This window comes from Clupea harengus, chromosome 5 (genome assembly GCF_900700415.2).
Source record: "Clupea harengus chromosome 5, Ch_v2.0.2, whole genome shotgun sequence".
NCBI classification, from domain to species: domain Eukaryota; kingdom Metazoa; phylum Chordata; class Actinopteri; order Clupeiformes; family Clupeidae; genus Clupea; species Clupea harengus.
Window position 1 is genome coordinate 4,570,729 of NC_045156.1, and position 5,945 is coordinate 4,576,673.

A 5,945-nucleotide genomic window follows, 5' to 3' on the forward strand; every position below is an offset into this window, starting at 1 on the left:
ATATTTTGAAAGGCAAGTCATCTTCATATTGGGATAAACTAATCCTACCTTATTTAGTAGTTCTTTCTGTAGAGACATGTAGGCTATTGCTGCACTGTAGTTACGCTGTAGTTCCTCTAGTTACAAAGCTCCTAGAAAGATAATGGTATGGACACATTTCTGGACATGTCATTGTTGTCTCCTGCACAAAATCATAGGTTTCAAGGGGGTTCTCATGGAATTGTCTTTACTGTGCAGTGTGGACTAACGTAATGTTGTCTTTGCTGTGCAGTGTGGACTAACGTAATGTTGTCTTTACTGTGGAGTGTGGACTAACGTAATGTTGTCTTTACTGTGGAGTGTGGACTAACGTAATGTTGTCTTTACTGTGGAGTGTGGACTAACGTAATGTTGTCTTTGCTGTGGAGTGTGGACTAACGTAATTTTGTCTTTGCTGTGCAGTGTGGACTAACGTAATGTTGTCTTTACTGTGGAGTGTGGACTAACGTAATGTTGTCTTTGCTGTGGAGTGTGGACTAACGTAATGTTGTCTTTGCTGTGGAGTGTGGACTAACGTAATGTTGTCTTTGCAGCCCTCGGGGGCCCCCCTCTAGTTTGGAGCCCGAGGCAATCGCCTGCTTTGCCTCCCCTGTCATGACTTCCCTGACTACAATCAATCACATGTGGCTTGAGCAACACGTATATCAATACCGCTGACCCTCTTTAATTAAACATGAGATCAAACTGCAGGAGCTGTCTCTGCTCTGTAGGCTGGAGCAAATGTCACATCAGACCTTCACAGCCACTGTATGCACACACACGCAATCACACACACACACACACACACACACACACACACACACACACACACACACACACACACACACACACACACACACACACACACACACACACACACACACACACACACACATACATACACCCACACACCCATCTCAGTGACCCCTCTACAAGCCCTATAGCTGCACCCTTATTCAATATAAAATACTATAAGATACGGTGGTGGTGGATTAGGTGGTGAACAGTGTTTTATTTTGGTATATATTTTAGCATGGGCATTTTAAGAGCTGAGTGGGCATGGACTCACATTCAGGGAAATCCATTGTTATATAAGGGATACCTCATTGTCAGTGCTGGTCATGAATTTCAAAGACTTTATGGGAGTCATTTGCAGTGAAGGTGTACAACCTATCAGAGTTCACAATGCCTGGCTTCTGACAACTGCAAAAGCTGGCATCTTTATTGGTGGTTGTAAATCCTTGCATCTGTAATTTGCACACAATTTAGAACTTCATGAAGTCTCCACCACATTTTTACAAGGATGGGGATTCAGACCCACATCCTGTCCATTGGTTCTTAAGTCCAACACCTTATCCACTCAGCCATCCTGGTACTCTAGTCTGCTACCACAATGGTTATCAGATTATTTACAGATGCAGGAGTATTCACACCCACCTGACCCCCCCACACACACATGCAAACACATACTCATGTAAGCAGACACACACACACACACACACACACACACACACACACACACATGCAAACACATACTCATGTAAGCAGACACACACACACACACACACACACACACATGCAAACACATACTCATGTAAGCAGACACACACACACACATGCAAACACATACTCATGCAACCAGACACACACACGCAAACACATACTCATGCAAGGAGACACACACACATGCAAACACATACTCATCCAAGCAGACACATGCCAGAAGAAAGTAACATCATCCTGGTTCTAATGGAAGAGCGTGCTGTTGGAGGGACTGTGTTAGTGATTTACACAGCATAACATACAGCTTTTCATTGGCAGTATAACTATGAATTTTAGTGTTGCTTGCACTCAATGCCAACGGACTGGCTTCTGTATGTTTTCCTCAAAGGACGACTGAAAAACGTACATGAAATCCTTCATTCGGGTCCTCAACAGCTCTGTTTGTCTAGATGCAATCAGCAGGGATAGCTGTGCAAGTGTCTGCTTTTTGTGAATACAAGCAGTTAACCGTAGAGATGCCCACTGGCAAACATCTGGCCCTGGCACACATGGGTGATGTTAATGATGTACTGATGTAATGAATCCTTTGTTTGTTATGCAAGATTCTTACCAGGAGTGGGGTTCGAACCCACGAGGACATATGTCCATTGGATCTTAAGTCCAACGCCTTAACCACTCGGCCATCCTGGTACTGATCTGTATCCACACCGGTTATGAAATATGTAACGTCACAACCTCATCTAACTTCATTACCTATCTGTTTTTCAGCTACACTTGTGTACACTACCTCAATACAGCATATTTTTTTTTAATCATATGTGGCAAACCCTTTCACAATCCTTTAATCCACCTCGTAGACAATGAGTTAAATTGGAGCCATTGGGCCTCTCACTGCCACTGGCGTGAGCCTTTGGCTGCTGAGGGTGGAGGGACCTCTCGCCTTGGTGATGGCAGAGCACTGGAGCAGTGCCACGCACTTGCATGACTTCAAAGGCTTGAACTTTGTTTCACCCCCCTGGCTCAAGTGGAATAAGAATAAACTGCGGTGAACTGAACTGCGGCAGAGGCGCAGGTGTCAGGGGTTTGTGCGAGTGCTATAAAAAGATGCTTGGCTCTCTCACTCTCTCTCGCTCTCTCTCTCTCTCTCTCTCTCTCTCTCGCTCTCTCTGGCTCACTACCGCACTCGCTCTTTCTCCCTTCACTTGTGCCCCACACTGCAAGACATCTAGTGGCCTTTGTGTGAAACCCTCACCGAGACTCACTTACAAATGTGCTCTACGCTTCAGTCAACACACTGGGCTGAACCAAGGGGCACTCAACGTGGGAGAGGATGGCGTGCATGTGTGTTTGTGAGAGAGGGAGAAAGAAGAAGAAAGATTGAGAGTGTGTGTGTGTGTGTGTGTGTGTGTGTGTGTGTGTGTGTGTGTGTGTGTGTGTGTGTGTGTGTGTGTGTGTGTGGCTTCCTTATGTGTGCATAGCATGGGTAAAGTTCATGTATGTGCTTCGCTGTACATAAGTAAATGTGTGTGTACTGTAATATGCGCAAATATACATCTACTTGACGGCATTTACAGATATGGATGAAGATGATAAGATTGCTGTTATGTGTTGACATTACACTAATGATTAAGAAAAGTAGTTAATGATTTATGAAATGTAAAGCTTACATACAGCCACACAAGGTACATATGAATCTCTCTCTCTCTACATCTATGTATCTGGTGGTGTGTGTGTGTGTGTGTGTGTGTGGTGCATGCTAGGTGTGTGTGTTCCCTACAGCATGCATCAGGTGTGTAATGAAATCTGGACTGTATCATAGTTTTAGATTATCTTTAGTATATGGTTATGACCGTATGATACTCACAACACAGAAGGTGGAACTCATGTATCCATACAGACTTGACCTTTCACAGAAGGACCAACACACACCATACTGTCATTAGAGGCAACTGGTAATCAATAGGATGCTCACCTCACAATATAGAAATACTGCTTTTGGAAACATTGCACAAAGTGTGTGTAAATATTAAGGAAGCCTTTTCAGATGAGATATTGAATCTCACCCTCCTTTTCTCCTTCTCTCCATGAGTGTGTGTGTGTGTGTGTGTGTGTGTGTTTGTGTGTGTGAAGAAACTGCTGTGTATGGCAAAAACGGAGGCTGGAGTGGGAAATATCATTCTCCTGTGATGTTTTGCAACATGTCCTGTTTAATTTTGAAGTGAAGATTATGTCTGCTTTCTTCAAATCAATGCAGAAAGGTGTGACCTTCATAACTGTATGAGTTTAATTGAGTTTGACCGGCCTCTAGTGGCCATAAATATGTAGTAGGCCTGCTGACAGAGTTCATATTGTTGGTGAACAATAATGAGTTTAAAGGCCACCATTACAATTGTATATTGATCTAAATGTACCTTTCACAGTTACAATTTGATATGTTGATAAGATTTGTGTATTATTCTTATATTTAACTGTTATATAACATGTGTTAATGTGTCATATTTTATTATTTAGCTATGGATGGCAAAAAAATGGAAACCATTGAATTAATTGAACGTGGATATAGATATCATCTAATATTATTTTATTTTGGAAAATTGAAAAAAATAGTGATTGCATTAATTCATTAATTATGACTTCCAGGTTGTTGACTGTTTCATGTATCTGCCACAATGCACACACTAGCCACATGCTAGGAGACGAACTGATTGTAACATGGAGGACCGGAAGTTTTGGCATTTTTATCATCAACCTCATTTCCAGTAGTCGTGTTACTCTTCGTCATTAAGATGGTTACCATGAGTGGGGTTCGAACTATTTTGCGTCCATATGTTTGATGAATGCATTTCTAGCTGCCTGAAAACATATAGGAAAGTTTAGATTTTTTTAAATACCTACACACACCGCGGACGGGATACGAAACTATGACGAAACTATTAATTGTAAATTATGTTGAAATAAATGACACTTAGAATGTATAATCCCTAAGTTATTATTAAGCCTGTGTGTATTTTCAGTTGTGTATTCTGTGTGGCAATCAGTCTGTTAGAATACTGTTATGTTTGAATTAAGAACATTCTATGTCAGTTATTTTGTAGCGTCTCTTAGGTTGGATGCGCTGTATGTAGCCTGCTTTATTGCTGAGAACATAGATATATATAAAGGCTAGATGCAGTGCCGCTGCTAGCCATTTTGGTGCCCTAAGCATAACTCCTTTACGATGCCCCCCCCCCCCCCCCCCCCCGAGAAAAAAACGTTTGTTTCTGCCAGTTTAACATTTCGCCAACAGCTGACCAACAACTGCGGTCAAGCCAGCCGACACTCGCGTGTCTTCGGTCAAATCAGCCGACACAGAAATTCTACTGCACCTATATACTGATATTTATGGTAAACGCATCCGAACCGCCCAGAACGGGAACGGGGATATTTCAAAGTACAATAAAAACAGTTTGTTCAATAATTCCAGTGAGACTGATATGGCTGTTTTCAGGACCTCTCTGACTACCCACACACTCAATATTAGACATTTTTACTGTATAAATTATGATATTTTTTAAAGTAAAGTCAAACATGTGCCCAATCAAATCGGTTCATTTCTGGATATTTCAAAGTACTATAAAAATACTTTTCCCAATAATTCCAGAGTGAGACTGATATGGCTGTGTTCAGGACCTCTCTGACTACCCACACAATTAATATTAGACATTTTGACTGTATAGATTAAGAGATTTTTCAAAGTAAAGTGCAACATTTCTACTGTGGAATACATCATTTCTGGATATTTCAAAGTACAATAAAAACTGTTTGCTCAATAATTCCAAAGTGAGACTGATATGGCTGTGTTCAGGACCTCTCTGACTACCCACACAATTAATATTAGACATTTTTACTGTATAGATTAAGAGATTTTTCAAAGTAAAGTCCAACATTTCTACTGTGTAATAGATCATTTCTGGATATTTCAAAGTACTATAAAAATACTTTTCCCAATAATTCCAGAGTGAGACTGATATGACTGTGTTCAGGACCTCTCTGACTACCCACACAATTAATATTAGACATTTTGACTGTATAGATTAAGAGATTTTTCAAAGTAAAGTCCAACATTTCTACTGTGTAATAGATCATTTCTGGATATTTCAAAGTACTATAAACAGCCATATCAGTCTCACTTTGGAATTATTGAGCAAACAGTTTTTATTGTACTTTGAAATATCCAGAAATGATGTATTCCACAGTAGAAATGTTGCACTTTACTTTGAAAAATCTCTTAATCTATACAGTCAAAATGTCTAATATTAATTGTGTGGGTAGTCAGAGAGGTCCTGAACACAGCCATATCAGTCTCACTCTGGAATTATTGGGAAAAGTATTTTTATAGTACTTTGAAATATCCAGAAATGATCTATTACACAGTAGAAATGTTG

General features: G+C 40.6%; 1 non-coding gene across 1 annotated transcript; it reads right to left on the minus strand.

Moving 5' to 3' along the window:
- Positions 1 to 2,128: 2,128 nt before the first annotated feature.
- trnal-uaa lies at positions 2,129 to 2,211 on the minus strand. The gene has a single exon. It is a non-coding gene; the product is annotated as a tRNA-Leu (tRNA).
- Between the last annotated feature and the right edge of the window lie 3,734 nt (positions 2,212 to 5,945).